Raw genomic sequence first — 25,781 nt, 5'->3', positions numbered from 1 at the left:
GCTGGTTCAGATGTAAATGACTAACCTAAATTATGAATACTCTCCAAGAAATTTTTGAAATAAAAAACTTTAGATATGTGTGACTACCTGCTTCTATATCTAACCTTCATCCATGATCCCAGATGAAAATGTCAGTTCCCCAAAATTAGGCTTTGCAAATCCATTTTCATACGTCTGACTCATGTGGAAAGTCACATTTCACCATTCTATGCAACTGGTAATTCAGAAGAGAAATCAGCTAGCAGTAGACACAAGAAAAGAGGCTTATTACCTAATAAAGTGTATATACAGTTAATATATTGAATATTATAATGTAAGTACTCTCTACTATGCAGTACTACATTAAAGTCATGATATTCCCCACCATTACTTTGGGATAAATTTGTTGGTTTATGTTTTATGCAGATAGAAAGATAGGTATTTACAACAATGGAGTAAAACAAACATCCAAAGAATGCTCCCAAAATGACTTATCTTAAAAAGTGTATATTTTTAAAACATGGGTATGTGTTTTCCCATTGCCATCCAATACGTTGCATAAGAACTTTTTCAGCCTGCAAATGCTTAGTATGTTCACAGCTGAAAATTGATAACTGTAATGCTCTGTATGTCTTTTTCTCCCTGCAAAAAATCTATGTTATGTACTTAATTGTGCTATATAGCAGATAGGAATGGACTGAATGACTGCAAATAAATGAACTTCACTTCTAGGGACTTGAAGAAAATTACTTCAAAGCAGCTTCTAGCAGAGAGCATCATGCTGCCAGTCATTAAAAATTAACTTCAAGGGACTCATAAATGCTGTGTATAAATGAATATTATTCTATAGAATTTTTTGATCCATATTCCACAGAGGATGAATATAGGACATGAATAAGTCATTACCAATCCTAACATCTCACTACACTGCATTCATAGCTGCAATCCACCTGCCTCTTCTCTACTTATGCATCATTTATGTGCTATTTATTTCAATCACTTGGGGAGTTATAACTTTATTACTGCATTCTTATTCTACATCTGAGAAATATGATGTACCTTAATTTCAGAAAAAGCTTATTAGTATATAGTTTTTATTTTGTACTCCATACCTTTGTTATCCACACTCTGGAATTACCCACTGAAGCAGAAAAGTAAAACAATCTGGATTTGTTTTATAATAAATTGTATCATATTATGCCCAGAGGCCAGAGTAGAAAGAGTTTGTTCAATAATAAGGTCGGTTCATTAAACATTAGAGTATTGTGTTTTCTCCCAGAGTTACATGCTGATTTCATATAGAGTAATAGTGTTTACTTCTGTAAATACATGTTCCTGCAGGCATGGAATTAGCATTTTATATACCACTATTGATACTCAAATGGAGGAAAAAATACTTCTTCTCTAAAAAAAAAAATTAATCTGCATAACTGTAAGTACCTGTGAATTACTAAATGATATATTCTGAATTTCAAAGGAGGAAAGGCGAGGGGAAAAAGTTGGTGTCATTTATATCTATTCTGTAACAGAGTATCAGCTCAATGTCACATACAATTTGCAGAACTCACACCATCATTTTTGCTCTCAAATTGCATGGCTTAAAAGTGCAATGACAAAAAGTTCACTGATTTTGAAATTTGCCTTCAGTTGGACTTTTTTATACCTCTTTATTATTTACAATTCCTATTTTTTTCATTCTCTTTTAAGCAAATTACCATAATTTAGTAATTCACAGGTACTTACAGTTATGCAGATTAATTTTTTTTTTAGAGAAGAAGTATTTTTTCCTCTTAATATTTGTCCTCTTAATATTTCTAGATATTTTTTACAAATTTATACCTTAAGATAGATTATGTCAAGGTGGAACAGTTCCATCCAAACCTTCCATCAATTAGAATAATCTATTATTGTATTCCTTCTCTTCAGGTTGATTGTTGGCAAATATGTCATAAATTAAAGCAGTGTAAAAAATCTTAGCAGTCTAATTGCAATATATTTGATTGGTTAGCCACTGAAAATATTAATTCATACATAGATTTTGCTCAACACTGTCACTCTTTTTTTCTATGATTATATTCATTGAATTTGAGTCATTTCCCCATGAGTTTCTAATGCTATTTCTATAGTTGTAAAGTATCTCCATTTCTTCCCAATGCCACTCCAAAAAAGCATAATCCTCCCACAGACTCAGTGACATCTGCCACGCAGATGCCTTCATCTTTGAGACATCTCTGTTCTACCTTCTTCCCCCCCAGTGCCTTCATCTTCTCTTTACATATTTCCTTCAGGATAATACAAAGAAAAAACAAATCTCTGTTGCTGTAATCATCAAGTGAAGCACAAACTAATTTATGTAATCTACCATTTTCTTTATGATACCTCTAGCTGGCTACAGAGGAAATAATTTTACATTCCCACAATCAAGATCAACTTCCTTCTCCAAGACAAGGCAATTCACAACCTTTCCTGAACACCATTCTTCTGTCTCTTTAGCTCCATCGTGATATTATTTCTTCTCTCCTCATTCGGGTGAAAAGGATTTTGTCGATAAGGAAGAAGACTGCATCCCCAGAAAATCCATCATAGAACCATAGAATCATAGAATCACTGTCGTTGCTAGACCATGGCACTAAGTGCCACATCCAGTCTCTTAAAAAACCTCCAGGGTCGGAGAATCCACTACTTCTCCGGGCAGCCCATTCCAATGTCTGATTACCCTCTCTGTAAAGAAATTCTTTCTAATATCTAACCTAAACCTCCTCTGGCACAACTTGAGACCATGCCCTCCTGTCTTGCTGATAGTTGCCTGGGAAAAGAGACCAACCCCCACCTGGCTACAACCTCCTTTCAGGGAGTTGTAGAGAGTGATGAGGTCTCCCCTGAGCCTCCTCTTCTCCAGGCTGAACAGCCCCAGCTCCCTCAGCCTCTCCTCATAGGACTTGTGCTGGAGTCCCTTCACCAGCCTTGTTGCTCTGCTCTGGACCTGCTCCAGGACTTCAATATCCTTCCTGAACTGAGGGGCCCAGAACTGGACACAGTACTCCAGGTGTGGCCTCACCAACGCTGAGTACAGGGGAAGAATCACTTCCTTGGACCTGTTGGCCACACTGTTCCTGATCCAGGCCAGGATGCCATTGGCCTTCTTGGCCACCTGGGCACACTGCTGGCTCATGTTCAGCTTCTTGTCAATCCAAACTCCCAGATGCCTTTCTGCCTGGCTGCTCTCCAGCCACCTTGTCCCCAGTCTGTAGCACTGCATGGTGTTGTTGTGGCCAAAGTGCAGGACCCGGTACTTGGTGTTGTTGAACCTCAACCCGTTGGAATCAGCCCAACTCTCCAGGCTGTCCAGGTCCCTCTGCAGAGCCCTCCTACCTTCCAGCTGATTGACACTCCCCCCCAGCTTAGTGTTATCTGCAAATTTGCTGATGATGGACTCCATCCCCTCATCTAAATCATCAATAAAGATATTAAACAGAACTGGGCCCAACACTGATCCCTGGGGACACCACTAGTGACTGGCCACCAACTGGATGCAGCATCATTCCCCACCACTCTCTGGGCCCAGCCCTCCAACCAGTTCCTGACCCAGCACAGGGTGCCCCCGTCGAAGCCATGGGCTGCCAGCTTTTTCAGGAGTATGTTGTGGGAGACGGTGTCAAAGGCTTTGCTGAAGTATAGAATATCCCTAGAATATTCTTTCTAAGTTGAGGTAGACCAAAGGGCAAAGCAAACTTGTAAATTGGTCTTGTAAACTGTTCCTATCGAACACTAATGTAACCCATCTGTCACTTCTCTCTGTGACTGTGTAACTGAATTATACTTGTTCTGTTATATTCTAGGTGTGCTACTACTAAAGCAGGCTCATGCAGCCACAGTCTGTACAACTCTTGGAAAAAGTAATGATTATATGACATTTAGAATGGTAAAACTAACTGTACATTAAACTTTGCTTTTGCTTCTTCTGCCCTGAGCCTAGAATACTTCAGAATCTGAGCTCAGCCCATGAGATGAGGACTTCTGGCAGAGGAAGGAGGCAGAAAGCTCTCCAGGCTGCTTTACATGAGTTATATATTTTGGTTTTAAAACAGCATATGGACTACCATTTCTGAAATACAGTTTCACAGACTGTTTTTAAAGTTTTTGAATTCTAGCAAAAAGTTGAAGTTAATAGTTCCATTGATGGGCAACTTTGAATGTCCTTAATCACCAGCAAGTAAATATGTGTTAGTACTTTTCCTTTCCTAAATAGTGTAATTAATATAGCTAGTTGTTATGAGCCTCATTCATTTAGTACAGTCATTCTAAAAGTTTGTTGTGACATATCTGGAAACTACTATTCATAAAATTTAACAATTAAAGTATACTGTATGCTTCTTCCAAAGCACTTTGCAAAGAGCATCATGAAAAGAGTTCTTCACAGAAAAAGTGTCAGACTAGTACGTGGCAGACCAGAAGAAGCTGAAACTCATTGTGTGAAATGCTGTTCGATAAATTTTGAGAAGAGCATTTGATTTTTAGAGCTAATCAACAGTGAGCTAAGAACAGAACACTGGATTTCAACAGCTTCTATATCCAGCCCATACATCAAGTCCAACACTTCTCAGATACATGGAAAAATAACTCTTTGTTGGCTTGGATTAATTCTAGGGAGCTGAATGTACTGCTAGAATTCAATGAATATAATCATAGAAAAAAAGAGTGACAGTGTTGAGCAAAATCTATGTATGAATTAATATTTTCAGTGGCTAACCAATCAAATATATTGCAATTAGACTGCTAAGATTTTTTACACTGCTTTAATTTATGACATATTTGCCAACAATCAACCTGAAGAGAAGGAATACAATAATAGATTATTCTAATTGATGGAAGGTTTGGATGGAACTGTTCCACCTTGACATAATCTATCTTAAGGTATAAATTTGTAAAAAATATCTAGAAATATTAAGAGGACAATTTTTTCCCTATGAACTTCAGCTGAAGTCAAAATCAGAATAATTCATCTTTCAAACTATTTTGGCAGAGATACTTCCATCATTAAAAAACATTATTCAGATGATGAAAAAGAATCATAGACTTTTTTTTAATTACAATTTGGAAAAATGGATAATCAGGGAACACTGAGGAGAAAAAAAGGTACCAGTCTATTAGCAGACTCTTTAAATGCAAGAAATTTCCAAGTAGTTCAAAACTGAAAAATATCAATACCATTTAAAATGAGAAGAAAAAGGTCAAAAAATTAAATGAGTGCTCCAGTAATACATATTGTGTTTTGCCACTATATGGGAAGGAAAAGCTCCCAAGAGACACTTACATATCTCAACATGGTAGTTGAAACAAGGTGCAAAGACATCATACAGCACGTGAATAATTGCTAGATATAGGTATGCCGCACCAAGGAGAACGTGCCTCACTTCCTTGGGCAGCCTTCTCATGACTTGCTCCAGACCCTTCACCAGCTTCAGTGCCTTTCTTTAGACGTGCTTCAGTGCCCCTTCCTTTTAGTGAGGGGCCCAAATCTGAACATGGGATTCAAGGTCCAGCCTCACCAGTGCCAAGTACATAGGAGAATTATAGAGAAAGACAGTGTACATCAATTTAACATAATATTAATATATTCATTTAAAGGATATTATATTGTCTAATGAGTCCTCTAATATAAGCTTAAATTTTAAATTTTGTGTTATTGATTAGTGTTTATAACAATATTAATTAGATGAATAATCTGTGCATCAGTGAATTTTATATCAAGCTGCTTTTTTACCCTTGTAACTTGTCTTATTTAAGTGCAAATAATGAATAAAATGCAATCACAATGTTAGATGTTTATATCATGAATGTATTTAATCACTGAAGTGGAATTTTTGGTAAAAGGTACTATCCTAACTAAAAAGTTCCAACAAGATACTGAAACCAAGGACATAGTTTTGCAACTCTTAGAGATCAAGAGTTCTCTGCAAATGAATCAAGCATAAAAAATGACTCCTAGACATTTACAGGTTTATGGAGGAAGAATACTTTTATTCTAATCAGGAACAAGTAGAACTGCACGCTGTTTCAGGAGAAAACTGAATGAACTTCAAGGTAAAAAATTAAACTGGTTTACCTTCTCCATATCTTTCAAAGAAAAAAATGTTATAAATCCTTGTTGATGAACAAGATAGATACATTTTTAGACTATATATTGGTAACTTACAGATAGTAAGTCATATGGAATTTGTACTTGAAAATACCAGCCAGGTACAGTAAAAAAAAATTAAAAATTAGAGAACTGACCAACAGTTAGTCAAAACTCCAGACAGACATTCAGCATTGGCCAAAGATGATTGGATGTCATTAATTCAAATTGCAATTATCCAGATCATGAGGAGTAACAGCAAGGAGAGCAGGAGACCCTGACAATGTTTACATGGCTGTAGTCTTCTTGAGCACAGGTATCTTAGAGATCTAGACCATCCTACCAGACTACCAGACAAGCTGGTGACAGTCCAGTGTCAAAAGTCTTGTTGAAGGGAAGATCACATTCATTGCTTTCCCCTTATTTACTAAGCCAGTCGTTTAATTGTAGATGTTTGGTAATTGGTCAAGCATAATTTCCTCTTCACAAACCTATATTGACTATTTCAAATCACCTTCTTATCCTTTTTTTATGTTCAGAAAAAACCCTCCAGAATTATTTATTTCATCACCTTCCTAGGAACTGAGTTGAGGCTGTCCAGTCTGTAGTTCCCCAAAACCTTCTTCTTGTTCTTCTTGAAGATAGGACTGACATTTGCTTACTTCTGGTCCTCAGTTGTTCCATGGGATTCTTATTAGACAATCCCTAACAGGCCAAGGTTTTCTCTTCTGAAGTCCAGGGCTATGATCCTGTTGTTTTCTCTCTTTCCTCCCTTCAGGATCTTGAACTCCACCTCCTCACAGTCATAGCCACAAACCTCATCCCCAGCCTTCAATCCCAAACCACTTGGATTAAAAGAAATCTTAGATATCTCCTTTAAAAGCAGAGAAATATTTCAGGTTGTTGTGCATCTAACTAGATGATAACTCAGAAAATCTCAAATAAATCTTTCATTCTGTAGCTTTTAAACAAATTCATGTACTGTGCTCACAGGTACACTTGTAAATAAATATGTGTTCACAGTGTCTAAGAAAACCTACAAGATATTTTTGTAAGAAAATATTCAAAATGTAAAAGTTGGACATCAGTGTTAAGAAATGCATATGAGAAATGCATAAAAAGATATTACTGGATTGTGGTGTTAATATTTGCTGCCTTTAACCCTTTTTTGATACCTGCTAAATTCAAACTTGCACAAAAAATTTGGAAAAGTTATTACAAAAGTGCTGTACAAGATCACAGGCATAGTGTTAAACTGAAAGAATGTGAATTATACTTTATGAATAAGGTATTCACATTTCCAACAAATATCTGGCCAAGACTTGTTGCCTGTTTCATGTAATGAGACTTCTTGACTTGCTCAGCCATTAATTTGTATTCCAGACCTTCAAGATTTTATATCAAAATAATGACCCTGTTCTCTCTCCCTTCAAGTCCCAAATTGAAGCATAAATTTATTTTGATTGAATATGCTTTTTCCGGATAACATGTGCTAGTCCTGCAGAACCTACTGTCAGAATTTGGTATAGCCTTTCACGAAATTCTGGAATAATCAGTGAGAGATATAGACCACTGCATTAAAACAAAATCTAATGCAGCCACAGTTGTTACATTATTATGATGACTAACTGCTAGAGAAACAGAAAGAGACTGCTGGGTTTTTTAGTCCTGCCAATAGTATTTTCCTCTTAGCGTTTCCAGAATGGAAGAAGCTACAGCTTTTGTAAAACATGTCCAGTTTGATTTTATTTAAAAATAAACAAAGACTAGAATAATAAAAATCTGCTACTGGTATTGTCAAGAGATATTTTTTTCTGTTCTTCTTTATATACCTAACATTTTTTGAGGAGACTTTTTTTGCTGTTATTGCATACTGTTGTGTCTTCTTGTGATATCTTTATTAATAAGTATTCTCATTCAGTGAGCACACTTTTATAGTGATCAAAACCTACTTAATGATGATGATGTCAAAAAGAACATTCCAGTGGATGCACTTATCACTTATGTCAAGTCAATTCAAGTAGTTTTTCATCCCTTATCTCTGTCATGACTTAAACTGCCCTTGCCCATAGCAGAAATAAGGTTGTCAAACTAAATTTTCAAATTTATCAGTATAAAGTCTCTTTTTAGGGCACTCAAAGTTATCTGTATTGAATTAATTACACGAACACATAGATTTATGCTTTATCTTCAGTCTGAACAGATTGGAAGCGTGTGGATGAGGTGACTTTACTGCCTGTATCAGTATATTCACTGTAGCATTTCTAGGAAATAATGACTTTTTTTTCCTTTTTTTTTTTTCTCCGAACAATATGTACTTCGTTGTAAAACTATCAACTGTGTTTCAACTCACTGTTATGTCTGACAAGGGAAAAAGGGATTAACAAATATATCAAAAAAGTTAAAATGCAGTGTGTGGGTTGACCTTGGCTGGGTGCCAGGTGCGCACCAAATTCCTCTATCTCTCTTCTCCCCAGGAGGATGGGGGGAGGGAGACACAATAGGATGAAAATAAACTTGCAGGTTGAAATAAAGGTAGTTTAACACAGCAAAAGCAAAGGCTGCGTGCAGAAGCAAAGGAAAACAAGATTTATTCTCTACTTCCCATCAGCAGATATTGTCAGGTCACTTTGTAGGAAGTAGGGCTTCAGTATCATAGCAGTTACTCCAGTAGACAAGCATCATGACAATGCATGCCCCCATTCCTCCTCCTTTCTCTTCCCTTTTATTGCTGAGCAGACACCAGGTGATATGCAAATTCCCTTTGGCCAGTTGGGGTCAGCTGACCCGGTTGTGTCCCTTCCTGAGATTTTGCCCACCCCTAGCTAGATCAGGGGCAAATGCTGGAGAGACAGAGCTGTGCCAGCACTGCTCAGCAGTAGCCAAAACACAGGTATGTTAGTAACATTTTTCTAGATCCTTGTATAAAGCATAGTGCTATGAGGACTGCTACGGAAAATTAATTCCACCTCAGCTAGACCAATACATGCAGTTTTAACTTGAGAAGGCATTTTTTAATAGGAAAAGAAGAAGAAATATCACTTCGGATTCACTAGACTTGAATAACACAAAACAAATTCTCAAATGTTTTCCTTTAATTTTTACATAATTAGGGTTTATTTGAGACCAATGTTTTTGAATATTCCAGCTCCACTATAAGAGATCCTTGGCATTTAGAGGTGGTTAACTCCCACCTTGTATTTCAGTCCATCAAAAAATTCAATTATTTACCCTCCATAGGAATCAGTTCCCTTGAAAACAATCTCTCAGTAACAAGCTGTCAAAAGGTAGCTTTTAAAATGTACATTATAAAATTTTACACTTCGCCAGCTAAATGTAGTGAGGCTCTGGTGATAACATGACAGAGAATTTGGCATTTTTCTTGTAGATATTTCAAATTTTGTTAATTAGATTTCTTGTTTTTTACTGACGATCACCATCCCCACCCTCAGTAATAAAAAGGTATCGTATACCGAAAAAAATATTTAAAAATATTAGAATATATTATTCTAGTAAATGGAAAACAACCACCACAAGTAATGAAGTTACTTGTGCTCTGCTTTGATTTCTGATGTATGGCATCAGAAATTAATGATAAGATAGCACCATGAGAAAGAGGAGAAAGGACTAATTTCACATCCATTTCCATATCCTATTTTCATTCCTGTTCTTGTCTTGGGCCTGCATATATTTTGTCCCCAGTTCTGCTCTTATTATAACATAGCCTTTCAATTGTCATGAGATCACATAAACTCTTTGCCATTTTTCTTTTCATTTTAAAGAAATGAAAAGAAACGCTGTGGAAAGAAATTGTGTATTACAATTGCCAACAAAAAATATTTGAACACATATAGAAAACCAGGAAAAATTGATTGTTTTAAGACCATAAAATACTTAGTTGTTTTGATCCTTTAGGCATGAAGGAAATTTAGCAGGGGTGAACTGGTGGTGTGGTGGTGCCTTTGCCAGCAAACAGATGCTCACTCAACCTCTCTCACCCCTCATCCTCAACAGGACAGGGGAATGAAACAGGATGCAAAAGCTTGTCGGTAAAGACACAGAGATTAATTAAGTTACCGTCACAAGAAAAACACAAAACAAACACAAAAGACTTGTCTTGGGGAAAATTCATTTAATTTATTGCCAAATAAAATAGAGTAGGGTGGTAAGAAACACAGACAAAAACTAAAACACCTATCCCACCAACAATCCTCTTCCAAGGCTCAATTACACTCCTTTCTTCCCAACTCCTCTTTCGCCCCTCTCAATCCCTAGTGGCACAGAGGAGGTGGGGCATTAGGAGTTGCAGTCAGTCCATAATAATTCATCATTGAAGTTCCTTCCTCCTCACACTTTTCCCCTGCTCTAGGATGAGTTCCATGAGCTTCAGGGAAACACCAGCTACACCATGATCTCTGCCAAAATTTGCACAGGCTATAAGGGAAATCTCTGTTCCAGTGTCTGGCGCACCTGCTACCAAAATTTTGCCACCTACACCCAGAGCAGGTGCAAATTGGGTTCGTTTGATCTTGGTTATGATGTCCCTGGGCACTGTCCTCAGAACTCATACTGACATCTTGGATTTTGCATCATTCTCTGTGTGTACCCATAGATTCATGTTTGTGTCCCATGAGTTAGAACGAGGAAAAGTAATCAGATGCTTTACCCAGAGTTAGAGCAATATTGAACATATTTCATAATATTTACTAATGCTCTTTCATGTGTGTGTGTTTTTTGACACAGTCTTATTACATTGGCTACACTGCTTGAATATGACTTAGGAAAACGTGAACTATTTAGGCTAAAGGTGACCACATTACCTTATCATAAGTGAGAGAGGTAGACATTGCTTACACTGAGTGCTTTCATTAGTGAAACTAGTTCTCTGCATGATATTGAATGTACACTTACACCTACAGCTAAGAGTTTACCCTGACCTGCAAGCAGGACTCAGTTTTCCAAAGTCTCAAAAACTCTCTCTTAGTTAATTTGGTGTACAAATGTAACTAGACTGAGTAGGTAATTTCACTGGTTTGTTTCCTGGCAGTGAGAAACATTTACTGCTCTGTTTTGCCAGAATGGATGAACATTTCAGTGATTACATGATCATCACAGAATAAGCTGGATGCAGAGTATGACGCTGTAACAAGGTGTCCTTAGTCACCAGTAAATGCTATGACTTTGGATTGTCCCAAATATAGAAGCTTAATGGAAAATGGAGTAGTACACTTAATTTGGGGCTATGTTCTGAAGTAGAAAAAAATAACAATTACCTCTTTACTGCTATACCATTTAGCCCATAATAAGGATAATTAGTGAAATAAGTATAAAAATTAGTGAATAATGGAGTGGTTTAGTATGCTAACCTAAGTCAAATTAGCTTTTTTTTTTAGATGTTTTCAATTTAATGGTATTTTTGAACTTTTACGTGTGGTTTTGGACATAGAAAATATTCATTTATTAAAAGGTCTTAATATTGAACAATAATGACCAACATAAAATGGCAAGTGTTCCATTCTGCAATTCATCAGCATTTCATAAAGTTTTTCAGAAATTCTTACTCATGCAGAACCTCAGATGAGCATTTGCAGTATCTGACTAATTTTTTAAGAGTTCTCTTGACAATAGGATTTACGCCTTCAAGTTAATAAAGTAAAAGATTATTTGACACTAGAATTATGTAAAAAGCATTTTTATGTTAACTGATAACAAAAAGCAATGATACAAAAGTGGAAATGTTTTATTTACATTTTATATACATGTGAATACTCTTTTCTTTTACACCTGATATTAATAGTAAAAAATGTATTTTTTTCCAAAATCCAAACAAAGTACTTCTTCTTTTCTCTAGATATTGGGAAGAATTAATGCATTTTCTTTTTAAATTCTCTTTCAAATGTTAAGTCCTTGACCATGTCTGATCCAGAGGAGATCAAACATCTTTAGTTCCTTCAGTATTTCTGCATGGGTAATGTTTGCTAGTCAGTATTTCTGTATGGATAATGTTTTCTAATAATCTGATAATTTTAAGTCCTCTGTTCTCAATTCTGCCATTGGATCGAATTCTCAGATTGTCATACCCAAAACTTGGTGAAGAATTTCTGTGCAAGATATACCAGTGCCTAACAAAACAAGAGGATTTCCGATATTCCAAATCCACTTTTACTTACCAGCTTGGTATGTGTCTTTTTTATAATTTTATTACAGTGTTGCTCAGTGTTATCCTTTTTGTTGATTTTAATCGCAACCTTTTTCTTCAGGATTGCACCTGACAAGTCATTTCTTATCTTGGATTTATGTAGTTGAGGTATTGCGTTTAGAGATTTTTTTTATTTTACCATCTTAGACTATGGTCTACTTTTTTGACCATGTCTCCAATTTGTCTAGATCTTTTAACATTTTAGTTCTGATATCCAACATGTAAGAAATCCATCCCAGCTGAGATTATCGGAAAACAAGAATACTTCTTGTGCCTTCATCCAAGTTGCTAATTAAAATATCAAAGGGTACCAGACCTAGAAACGATGTCTGGATGCTACTCAGTAAGTTTTCTTGATTTGACAATTGATAACTACAACCTAAGAACAAATATTCCAGTTTTCTTCTCCCATATAGTTTGATTTTGCTATGCTTCTTACTGAGACATCTACTACTTCACAGGTAACAACAAAGTTTTATAAGGTTTAATACCCTGTATTTTAGATGGAAAATTATAGCAACAAATATTTTGATCCTATTTATTGCTGAAAAAATCTATATTGGGTATTACTACTTTCTTGACGTCTAGCTTCTTGAAAATTATTTCATTGAATGTTCACAACTGCCTGCATTCCTTATGTACTTCCTTCTAATTATAGCAACAATCCTTCTTTTATTCTGATCTTCTAGTACTGTTTCCATAGTTTCTAAAAGAATAGTCACATATTTTTGAGATACTCGATTGTGAATTTCACCAGACAGAACTGATTTAAAAATATCTAATTTATGTAAGCATTTTCTAACTGCTATTTTTCTATTTCACCACTATGTTCTTGATACTGCTAGTCAGCTAATCACAGATGACTAATTTTGTGAAGGCTGAATTAAAAAGACGTTAAACATACTGTCTCCTCAGCACAAGCTTTTCTTTTCTGCTGAATAGCAAAATGACTTGTCTGCCTTTTCTGGAAATATTTGTAAAGAAGCCATTTCTATATTACCATATCATGGGATTTTTTGAAATACATTTCCCTCATCATTCATCATATGACTTAACAAAGTTTATTTAATTCTAATAGTCATCTCTACAGTTCAGATTTTCAGTACTTCTCCACTATGCAGGATTTTGCAGTGCAGCCCACCTGATCTCTCATGACCATCCTAGCTTTATGCCGCTTGAAATAGTTTGTGCTTACACCCTTGTTGTTGCTAAAGAACCCCCAACTACTCTAAAATATTTTTACATGTAGTTTCCATAGAAACTTCTTCACTGGTTTTCTTACTTTGTGAATTTTGCTCTTGTAAAGTCTTTTTTTATTTCCTCTTCCCCCTTTCTGACTCTATGTGATCCTCGCCATCTCAGTTGTTGTAGTGGTTTGGTTTAGGCCTCTTCCTGGCAACTAGGTCAAAACTAAGGAAGTATCCATACCCCAATATTCCATTCTATTCTTTACGTAAACAGAGGTATAAATAGAAGGGGGAAGGAAGTTGTAGGGTCAGATCTCTTCTGGGGGGGTTGGAGAAAGAAGCAACCTCGCTGAGCTCCTCGTGGAAGTGTAGGCCTGTGGATTTTCCGACAGGCTGTTGTTTTTTCCGATTCGAAAGGAGAGATTTGGTGGTGTGACTCCTGCTTTTCTTAAGGAAAATATTAAGATTTTGGTTTGATAGTTCTTTATTGGCTGTGTATATCTGTTTTTTTCTTCCTGTTTTTTTTTCTTTAAGGCGTTGGGGTTCTCTTTTTTTATATGTAAATAGTTTTTGTAACTGTATATAATTTTAAAAATATATATACTGCTTTAGTTCTGTTATTTTGGTCTTTGTTTTTTTTTTTTTCCTTCCCTTTCTTTCCCTGTATTCATAAAAAGAGGGAGAGGCTTTTTTACACTGTGGTCTTGGGCACTTGGTGGGGAGCCAAGTCCAAACCACCACAGCTGTGTTCTGCTTTCACATTCTCACCAAGAGAATAAATAGAATAATGCCAGAAAGGAAACATTTCTGAGATTGGGTCCACATATTGACCTTAAATAAACAATCCTCGGTTAAAAGTTGTTGCAGGGCGAGGATCCAATGTCTCTCACTATAGCTAGAGCACCAGTCTAAAATTATCCTTTTGACATCTGTATCTAGGTTTTAGTCATAGAAGCATAGTCTATGCACCTCTATTAAAGCAAGGAATTTAATTTGTTGTTTCAAGTTCACCAGCTTCTCTAGGGTTTTTTCCATATTCTATAAAGATCAAATTTTCTATTTCATTTTAAAAGAAAGTTTTTCTAGTAAAATATAAACACTTTCTTCAAAGTGTGACTTAGTTTTTTTTCCCTGAAATTTGAACTACTAAAAATAGAAACATTTTTGTAAGATTCAAGAGCTAGGGTTTTTGCATTTGAAATTATCTCACAAGAAGAAATTATATTATCAACAGACTTTCAGTTTTTAAAATGGAAATAGACTAATAGAAAAAACATTGCATTTTCTTGAAAGTTGAGTTTCAGCTAAAATTATATGACAGTTTTCTCCATGGTTTCACAATTCATAATTGTATTGTAAAAGTAGTCACTAGTGACGAAGTGTAAACGGTAAAGAATATCTCTTTATCTGAGGATTAAAATAAGTGCTTATACACACATATTCACTCTGTCTGACTGAAGAGATTTTTTCCTCTTTTTCTATCTCCCCTTCTCTCCCGAAAAGAATAAATAAACCTAAATAATAATTTAATTTTTTTCACAGTTCGGTCACATAAAGCACTTTTCCCCACGTTTTCAGAACCAAAATTAAATTTTATCTAAGTGGGTGAAAAACCCATTCTAGTCAAGACACTGGAAATTTCTATCAACTATGTCCAAATTTAGGAGATGTGCACACTGACAGCAAAGATCACCCTTGAGGGCATTTAGAAGAAAATCTGTCATCTGTAAAACTGAAATGATAACAACCATTAACTACCAGGGATGTATTTCTTGTCAATTTTCTGAAAGACAAAATACATTTACTAAAAAGAAAAAATGTGACTTTCATATTAAAAAAAATAAACACACAGGAAAACCACCAACAACAACATAAAAACAACCAACCAACCAACAAACAAAACCCCCACAGATAAAAGAGAAAAAGAACCACCTCCTACCCAAAAAAGGGCATTTTTATATATACAATGAAGTCCCATTTAATACTAATTTCTGCTTTTTTATTATTATTATTCTAGTATGGTAACAGACAACATTAAACATTGAATGAAATAGTGGTCATTTCTATCCAAAGGAATTATCTTAAAATATATCACTAAGCAAGTACAATATATATGTGTATTTATGTATACATTTATATAATTTATATTATGGAAATAATGCTCAGTGCAGCATTCTTTATTCATGTCTGAACTTTTATTTAAACTGTGTAAGGCAGAAATTCCAACTCACCCCAGGAGACATTGCACACAAAAAAAAGGAATGTTGTCCCTTCCCCAAATTGCTTATAGTACACAACTATTAACAGGCAGATGTTTCAAATATCTTGAAGCACAAGACAGGTAGGAAGTATTTACAAATATTATGATTAGTAGTCACAGAGCATCAGCAGAATTGTTTAAAACACGGATTGATTGAATAAGAAAGCTCCAGGGACTGTAAGAATCCTAAAGGATAGCAACATAGTGCAAGTTCTTTTGAACAAAAACTCTAGAGGGGTAGGAATGGAAATTAGTTTTCCTCATAAGAGATACTCCTTTGGGGAGGCGGGGCAGGGAAGTCCTATGTTAGTGCCTGCATTAAGTCTTGAAGAACATTTGTTTTCCTTTCACTGAAAAGTAACTGAAGCAAGAGATGCCTCAAAGCCTATTTTTGCATAGAAAAGGGTAAAGTGAAGATCTTGAGAAACTTTCGATGAGGCCAATGTGAAAACCACAGACACATGACTATGGCAAGACTTTATTTCTTCAAAAGGTTTTCATAAGTTGTGGGGTAGACTAGAATACTTCAGGTATATGAAGCAGCAAGTAGATTTTACAAAATTGAATCAGAATATATTACTAAACTAAACCCAAGAAGATATCATGATCAGTGGCTGCTGCTTAGTATTTTTTAGCTGTTGGGAGTCACAACAGAAAGTAGTCCAGTAAGTACCTGGAGTACCTACCTACCTGAGTATTTAGGTGGGTGCATGTGCACTTTAATAACACAAGAGACTTTGAAGTAAGAATATCATGCAAAAGGAAAAATATAGGTTGTTCATTATGAAAATAACACTGGTAAGATAAGGATATTTAGTTGTCATGTGTCATGAAATTTTTTAAAAGGGTATTAATTTGCAGGAAGCCTTGTAAAAATCTCATGTGTGCTCATGCCCGTGTTGCTACATAACCATTTCTACAAGCTTGAAAAAAGCCAGAAAAATCCCCAAGAATAACTAATACACAGGTGCATAAATGTAAATGAACTCTGCATTTGAATATTAGTTACAAAAAATAAAAAATGTTATTAGATATTCTATGTTCTTTTACTTCTGCACTATATAGAACAACAAATGAAGATTTATTATAACGAGGTTTATAAACTTTTGGCGTGGCTTGATTCCGCTATGCACAAGGTATGAGCCATTTCTGACTATGAGAATTAAACAAGACCAGTTCAGTTTTTCATGTCTGTGAAAAGAACTATCCATGGAGCCAAATTTCCTCAGCATCCAGGAGAAAAATCAGCAAGGGTAAGGAATGTGTTTGCTGGAAATGCTTTTAACAGTTAATCTGGCAATTGGTTGTGTTAATGTTTGTCTTGACCAAACCAGCCTAAACTATTTGTCAGGGTAGCTCAACATGAGAATTACAACAGCAGTGTAGAATGAAAATAAGTTTCACAGGAGAAAAAAAAAATACATATTAAGGAGTAAACTCAAACACCTGTGCATATGTTCTTCAAAACATATGTATTTAACTCCAAACCAAACATACAGTTCCTGTCAGAAATGTTTGAAATATCAGAAAACCTTTAGGGTTGATCAATATTTTGATGACACTGACCCAGATAGACTACAATAGATACACATTTTCTAAAAAACACCTATTGCTCTTACTAACCTAAATAACATGGAATGTCTTTTGCATTTATTGACAATCAGCTTGAAAAGAATCCGAAATGGAATATATGTTTATAAACCTTGCTAATATCAAGGAATTTATAAGTCCCGTTGTTCTGCTGAAGTTTATCTACTCAGCTAAAACACTCATGGAACTTATAAACTCCATTAGAGCAGTACTCAATTCCAATATTTAAGCTGTACTATGTTTTATTAAATTGTACATTTAATAAATGTACATTCCATTCAAGTGAAGAGTTCAATCTTTAGGAAACAATCAGTGCCTCCAAACATCTTGATATATGTTGCCAATCAGAGTTCTTCAAAACAGCACGATTATCAGTGAGACAACATTTTAATGGTTATTATCATTCTTTCCAGCTGGATTTGACAACTAATAAACCTCAAATAAGATATACTTAACTGTAAGCATGACTGTGAATGTTGCACATGGTACTGGTTCTTCTGACCTAAAGACTATAACATGATGTAACAAACACATGTAAAATGCCAGCCATCCCTTACCTCCCTCTTCAAAACAAATTATAGAATACTTGGGGTTGTTCAAAACTGCCACAAATTCTCCACCAATATGGATTTAATATAATCTTATTACTAAATTAAATGCTATGTTGTGAGCAAATTAGAAAATTGCATTCATTCACTTGAATATTGAAATAAAATTGTAATTGGTTACACTTTCAAATTTTCATTGTGTCGCAGGTTTTTTATGTTCATTAAGGATATATATGGAGGGGATATATATGTATATTGGGAGAAAAATACATGCTATCTTTTACCAAAACATATCATTTATTAACCTATATCACTTGATTATTTATATAGAAGAAAATTTAGCAGTGAAAAATTAAACTGATGTGGAACTACCATCTTTTATTTCACTGAAAATCAAAAAGAGCTGAAGCCTCAACTACACAAAGTGGAGATTTTCAGCATTTCCATATTAGCAATCCATTATTCTATATAATGTGTATATTGAGAAATATTCACTAATTGCATCTATGAATAATTTAAAACTGTAAACAATTTCAAACTTTTGTAATTTGATAAACCACAGGTCGTGATAAAAAGACTTAGTTAGCTAGATACCCAGGCACAACTTACCATAGAAGACCAAGTTCTAACCTACCAACATTTTAAAGAGTTTTATAACAAGGGTGATACAACACCTCCTTTTGAACTGTTTTACTTATGACAAAAAATTATTCTTAATTGTCTCCTAGTTTACATTAGAAAACATTATAAGCTGCCTCCAATTGTTGTAGAGCAACTCTTACAGGTGAGCCTCTATGAGATTCTATGAATTTAGAGTATCTTTCACAACTCAGTGTTAAAATAGGAGGATAGCCTCTTAAAGCTATAAAAAAGATCATGATATCATGGACATTCAGTGAAAATTAGTTTCTTTCTCCACATTTTAACTTACACTTGCACCACCTTTTTTTTAGTTTTCAAATGTATTGGTAAGGTTCCATGTAATTTTCCTCATTGTATTTCCTGTTTTATTATTGTCCCTGCATATTTTTTTGTGTGTGTATATTCATATATATACTAACACAAATAAAGAAAAAGTCTATTGCAGAAAAGTATGAAACATTTTTTCACTCTAACGCTATATTTAAGGTGTTGACATAAAACTTTATAAGATACTCATAAATGCCACCACCATTTTATAGCAAGATGTATAAAGAATGTGTGTCATGAACAGATTTATCTCAAAGAATGTTAACCACCTCTGACTTTGCTGAAATTTAGAGAAAAAGGATAATAAAACTTTGCTGAGATAACATATTATTTAAAGACATGTAACAGTTTCTAAAGAAAACAAAAATCTTTTGATTTTGGAAAAGAATAAGTGCATTGGGTTTATTTGCACTTCAGTTAATTTTGTTACAATGTAAAAAGCCTGATCCACTCAGAATTTTCTATCCAAATAAGGGACTTCAATTCTCACTGTGGAAGAGAGGTGCCATTCAGAGTTGATATACGAAAAACCAACATTTGTCAGTTTATATCTGACTGTCAGTAACACATGTTATTCCAATGAGAGGAAACTTTGTCTGAGGAAGGAAAATTCTAAGCCAGTTAGAGGACAATTTTTTTAAACAGTAAATGGAAAATCATTTACAATTGTTTAAGATTTTTTATTTGTGGTATTTCGGTTATAACAGCTGGGTTTAGCAGAATGTGTTTCTATTTTACTCTTGCTAGTGGAGTATAGAAATAGTAAGAACAAATCATGCAAAAGGAAAGAGGAACAAAATGGTAAGGGATCATAACTGCTGTAGTTTATCATAACTGTTGTAGTTCATACCAGTTGATTTGTAACTGAAACCAGTTTAAAACCCTCTATATAACGAAGAGAAAGAACCCACAAGAAATCTTGTAAATATGCTGAACTTAACTACTGGATTTAAGGCAAATGTCCAGACAACACAGTCCTAAATGTTAAGCAATCTGTATATAGAGTTCATAAGTTTGCACTTTTTATCTAAACACTAAGAAATATTCCCTTCCTAGACCTAGATGTTTCTGAAATAGTTTATGAGCATGACTAAGTTGAATTGTCAAGTTAATAACCATGTCTCCCTGCCATCTTTTGCAAAGAAAAGCTAATTCTGACAACTCAGTGGCATGAATAGACCCAAGAGTCCCACTGCCTAAGCAGGATGATAAGAAAACAAATCAGTTCCTTATTTCTTTTTTCTTTGTCTGTCTTTTATTTACAATATAAGTATTTATCTTTGCAGATGTAGTCAGCAAGGGTGTTTTTAAAAGACTATAGCTCCCATTAGAATCATAAGATCATGGAATCACCAAGTGCCAAATCCAGTCATTTCTTGAACACTCCAGGGATGTTGAATACACCACCTCTCTGAGCAGCCTGATTCAATGCTTAACCATCCTTTCAGTGAAAAAATTCTTCCTGATGTCCAACTAGAACCAACCTTGGTGCAGCTTGAAGTTATGTCCTCTCATCCTGTCACTAGTTGCCTGGGAGAAGAGGCCAACCCCCCTTGCTATAACCTCCTTACACTCAGTTGTAGAGAGTGATAAAGGTCTCCCCTGAGGCTCCTTTTCTCCAGTTTAAACACCCCCAGCCTCCTCACCCGCTCCTCATAAGACTTACTCTCTAGACCCTTCACCACCATGGTTACCTGTCTCTGGACTCACTCCAGCACATCAGTGTCTTTCTTGCAGTTAGGGACCCAGAACTGGAGTACAGCAGTACCTCCCATTTGTCATATCAGGAAAGGTGTTGCATGGGTGAAATTACAGGCATTGAGTAAGACTTCCACCTTAGTCACAGAAGCAGAGTTTGTTTGAATAAATTTCATACTTTTAAACTAACATATGCAGAGAAAACAGTTACAAATTCCACGCTTGCAAGACTGGAGGGATTCTGAAGGCAATTTTTATGTTGCTCCAGTTATTATTATTACTATTATAATAATAATAATTATTTACATCCTTCACAATACTTTATAAGAAGCAGGCATTTAACTTGTCCTTTTCAGTTTTTAACTTTTCTACTTGGTCATATTATTGAATACATATTAAATACATGTTTTAGAATTTATCTTTTCCTATTAAAAAGTTTGGAAGAAAAGTTTAGTTTAAAATTTCTGTTACCTACTTTTGTACTCCCTTCTCACTGATACAATAAATCTGTTCTCTCAGGTTGTTGCATTAATAAATCCAGTCAAGAAGATGTGAAACAAAACATTAAAATGCATCTGAAATGCTGTTTTTAGAACAACCCTATCTAAAGTCACTGGCTATTTTTGTTGTTTGTTTATTTATTTTTTTCCATTTGAAAAACCCATATCTGTTCTGCCCTCTCTTTTTAGAAGGAACAAAAACAATCTTCCATAAGCAAAATTTGTCTTAATCACTTATTTTTAATTCCACGGGGAACTTCTAGAGCAAAGACGCTACAAAAAATTTAGACTGAGCAGCAGTGGATTGTAGCTTCAGCACCAGAAACACAATTTTTAAAAAATACAAACATGATGGGCTAAGTTAGGAAGCAAAGTACCTTCAGCTGAGACTGCAGAGGCATGTGAATACAGTTTTCTAAATAAGGCAAAAGTCAACAAGATATTGGTGTTTATTAAATGAGTCTTGTAGAAAGTCCCATAGATAGATGGCTACAAGTGATGGGGAGATACTGCCCCATTGGGCAGAGAAAGGAATTGGTTTAAATAGGGCAGGTAGAAAACTATGACATTATATATGGTTTGAATACACTAAGTTGTAAGAATCTCACATCTCAAGTGCTGAACTTTTCAGTCACTTGGGATTTCATTAGAGTTCTCTCACAATTTTTTTTTCCCTGAAGCTATTCGAGCAATGAAAGGTAATAAACAATTTTGGTTACAAGCTAGCTGTATTCCAGTTCTCAGACTCATTTTTCAGAGATGATGTGGATTAGTACTATGTAGAATATAGGAATCTTTTATCCAAAGTCTTTTAAATAAACCTTTAATAGATAGGGACTTTACAACAGTTTTGGATATTAATATCCCTTTAGTTGATTCTCCTTCCCCAAGAGTTCTGAGCGTTCACTTTTTGCTGGTTTTACTAACACTATTTTTCTGTACACTGGACATTCCTCACTAGGATCCAGGCAGGTGGTGTTTAAGGACTCTATAGGATATATAGATATGATGGTTCTATTAACTATGGAAAAGGATTTTAATATGGAAATTTTGAAGGAGTCCATTAGTTTCAACAGGGCAAAGTGAATCTGTGTTTTAAATGTTAAAACCTTGAATGAAAAGCATATTGATTTTTCAGGTATGAAAAAGTTTATACTGACAGGTTTATGAAGCAATATGCTATTTATATATATATATATATATATAAAACAGGCATTTGTGTCTTCATGGTGTTGAAAAAATGGAAGTTGCAGTAATTAATTATCTGTTTCAGTTGAATGTGCTTTCTATTGAGAACATCTCATGCTGTTTTATAGTACTTAATAAAATCTAATCCATTAGATGATGTGATAGAATCTTGTAATATATACTGACTGCAGGCCCCCTTTGGTTCTAAAGCCAATTTATATGTAGATGATACTCATTTTAAATCTCCTCCAAAATAATTTAGTTTACACTTTCAAATAGTGCAAATTAAATACTTCTTGCAGGCCAACATCAAGTTCACTAAATCTTTTCATTGTGCAGTACATGTAAGATAAAAGATAATGAAGCTGAAAAGAAAAAGGGTTCATTTTTTCAAGGTACAAGCTAAAACAGCTCAATGTTCATTAATTTAAAGACAAAACAAGAAATAGGACAGCTAGAATGTAAATCTGGGATTTGTTCTGAAAGTTCATTGGTAGGACATGTGGAAATACAAATTAATAAATAAATCAAATGGGAAATTTTCTAGAAAATAAAGTAAGCAGAAAAACACTAAATGCCTTTGTTTTCCTCACCAAGGGTGGATCTGTCTAAACCAGAATTGATTCTAAAAAGCATTTTTGCTTAAAAAGAAATTTGAAATCATTAAAATATTGCTTCATTGCCCTTTTACCCTACTGTTTGAATGGTATATGTACTTTGTAAATTTTTAAATGTTTGTCCTTTGCAATTGTAAATATAGTAAAATTAGACAATAAAAATAAATAAATTTAAATTTAAAAAATATTTGTATGCAAATAGTATTCATTAAGCAGCTGAAAAGGAAAAAAAAACACAATCAAGAAATCCTCAAGTGAATCTTAATAATTGCAGGACTGAAAAACCACTTCACACACAACTGTGTGAAAAAATCACACATCATTAATTTGATTAATACAAACTTTACTGACGACAAGCAGAAAAAAATTAAAAAGAATGAATCCTACACCTCTTAGTTAAATTTTATTTTTCTCTTTAAAAGTGACTAACTTGATGTTGTCTTTTAACTTATAAAAATAAACAGTGTTCTAGGGATCCTATACGAACAATCACTATATATCACAATTTTGACCATTGATGGCTTTTGCAGTTGAATTCAATACCAGAAGAAAAAGTCAGAAATCACAGTCCACTATCTAGCACAAAGGAGTCCTTTAAAATGTTCTATATCCTCCTACATTAGCAGAAGGTGTCTTTGCATGGTATATTATTCACATGGTCCTCAAAAGTCTTTTTTTATGAATAGTCTAAAACAGAGAAAAAACAGGGATTTTGTCCTCAAAATTGAGAGATGAAATTTAGGAGCTATTCCTCTATGCTTGTAAATACCGAGAAGACAGTAAAAGAAAAGAAAACATTTTGATTTCTGTTTCAAATTTCACACACAAAATGCTTCTAAAAATTAGAATTCGGGATAAATTAGTCACATAATTGAAACAGGAATTTTTTGGTATAATTATTTTTTATTTATGTCTAAATTATAATTATCATGCAGTCTTCCTAAAATTTTTCTGAACCCAAGAACACAATTCTCAGAGGAAAATATTTTGCTTAAGATATATCTAATGCTTAAGATACAATACAATGCTATACCCTTGGGGACACTAACTTATGCATAAGTATATAGGAATTAAGCTGGTAACATTTTAAGAAGTACAATCAAAACTAGAGATTCCTATACTGCTACCCAAGTGTCAGGAGGCAGTCATAATATTAGCACAGGTCTTTCTGAGGTATTCATCTCATATTTCAACATTTTAAAATTTGACAACTGAGCTTATCTTAGTTATCCTAAGCTCCTTTGTAGCTGAGAGGGAGAGAGAACAGTCTGTGTTCAGAGTAAGAACTTTGCTATAAAGATGGAGTTTCCGGCATAAAAATATAGCAAGTCTGCCTACTGTCAAGAAAAACTTCCCTTGACTGGAAAGCAAAGCACCCATTTATCTAACACTTGATAACGGCAATATAAGTAATAGAAGACAAACTTACAGCAACTAGGAGGGAAGAGCTAGATTTGTCTCTAGATACTGATAGTACAATCTACTTCTGACTCTTCATCTCCCCTGATTCATTTAGAAATTCCTAAACCTTTTTTTTATTATCTTTTTTATTTGTAGTTCTTCATTGGACCCTTTCATGTAAAACAATTATCCCAAAGCCATTCTAAGGCATGTGCCTGTGAAGTGAAAGAGAAATTGGTCAAAAAACTTTTCTCAGAGCTTATTTATGAACAGACATAGCCAGATTAATTGCATTACTGCTTAATGGAACACATATTCAATTATTTTTGCAATGGTGCTTTGATTAAATGAACTCTCCACAGCCAATTTAAATGTCAGAAGAATGGGATTGAAACCAGACATTTTTAACTACAAATTAAAGTCCATAAATCTTTTTTCTCTGTTCCTATTAAAAAAGTAGAAAACTGAATTTTCACTTTTGTGAGATAGTTATAAAGTAGGTTATCTACAAGCTTGTTTTATGAATTGTGATGTAATTCAAGGGCTTCTCTCCACAGAGGAATAGTTGCAGTAATATCTAGATCATTACGCATTACTTTTTTCCTGTTGGTAAGTCCTTTAAAACATACAGAAATTCTGACATACATTCTAACTCTTGCTTTTAAATAGCAAAATTGAATGAAATAATGAAATTAGAAATATGTTATGAAATTTTAAATATTTTGAAAAAAAATAATTTCCTGTATAAAATATGTTATCTGTTGTTACAAATAAAATAAACCTGGGCTATTTCTATGTTTTCCATGTATTACTTAAATTTTCCAGGATTTTAAAATATTTACAATTTCTCACAAGATTATGAAAATAATGCAAAAAACCCCAAATTAACTTCATGAAGCTGATTGAGCTTCATGCCAGAAAGAGGTGGCAGTAGAGATATGAGGCCAGATTGTTTGCTTCTATCAGTGTTAGAATAGCTCAGCTGATGACAGTAAATATGTGGTACAAGTTCCACAGTTACGATTTTGGGTCTCATGAGCTGTTCAGAAAATAACTCTGAGCTAACTTTGTCTTCTTCTCTGCTTCCTTTGTTAAACAAAGCCACCTATTTGCTCTAATTCTACCATGGCATCTCCACTGACTTCTGTTGTGAGCTCGAGTGATTTCAGTTCTATCAAGTATAATAGAATAACTTGCATGAATAAAAAAAGGTTTTTGTAGTATTTCCAAGAAATAAGAATGTTAATTTATTACTAAATTAATAGAACAGCATCTCAGCATCACATATATAGATGTGTAAAAATTATTTAGAAAGAGGTTCAGATTACATGTCTTTACACACATCTAAAAGTTTAATGTAATATATTGGGGTTTAGCTGTAAAGGATGACTCAGAGGTGCCGTAGCTTTACCATTGTAACTATGCATTTTTTCACACATTACAAAACCATTAGATTTAATAGTTCAGACTAAGGGCCCAGATTTTGGTCTAAATCAAATAGTCTCAAATATTGACCCAAGGTTTATT

Source organism: Manacus candei, unplaced genomic scaffold (assembly GCF_025592945.1).
Source record: "Manacus candei isolate 608988 ecotype Guabito, Panama unplaced genomic scaffold, ASM2559294v1 h1tg000034l, whole genome shotgun sequence".
Lineage (NCBI taxonomy): Eukaryota > Metazoa > Chordata > Aves > Passeriformes > Pipridae > Manacus > Manacus candei.
The sequence above is the reverse complement of the archived record's forward strand: the minus strand, read 5'-3'. Positions refer to the sequence as shown.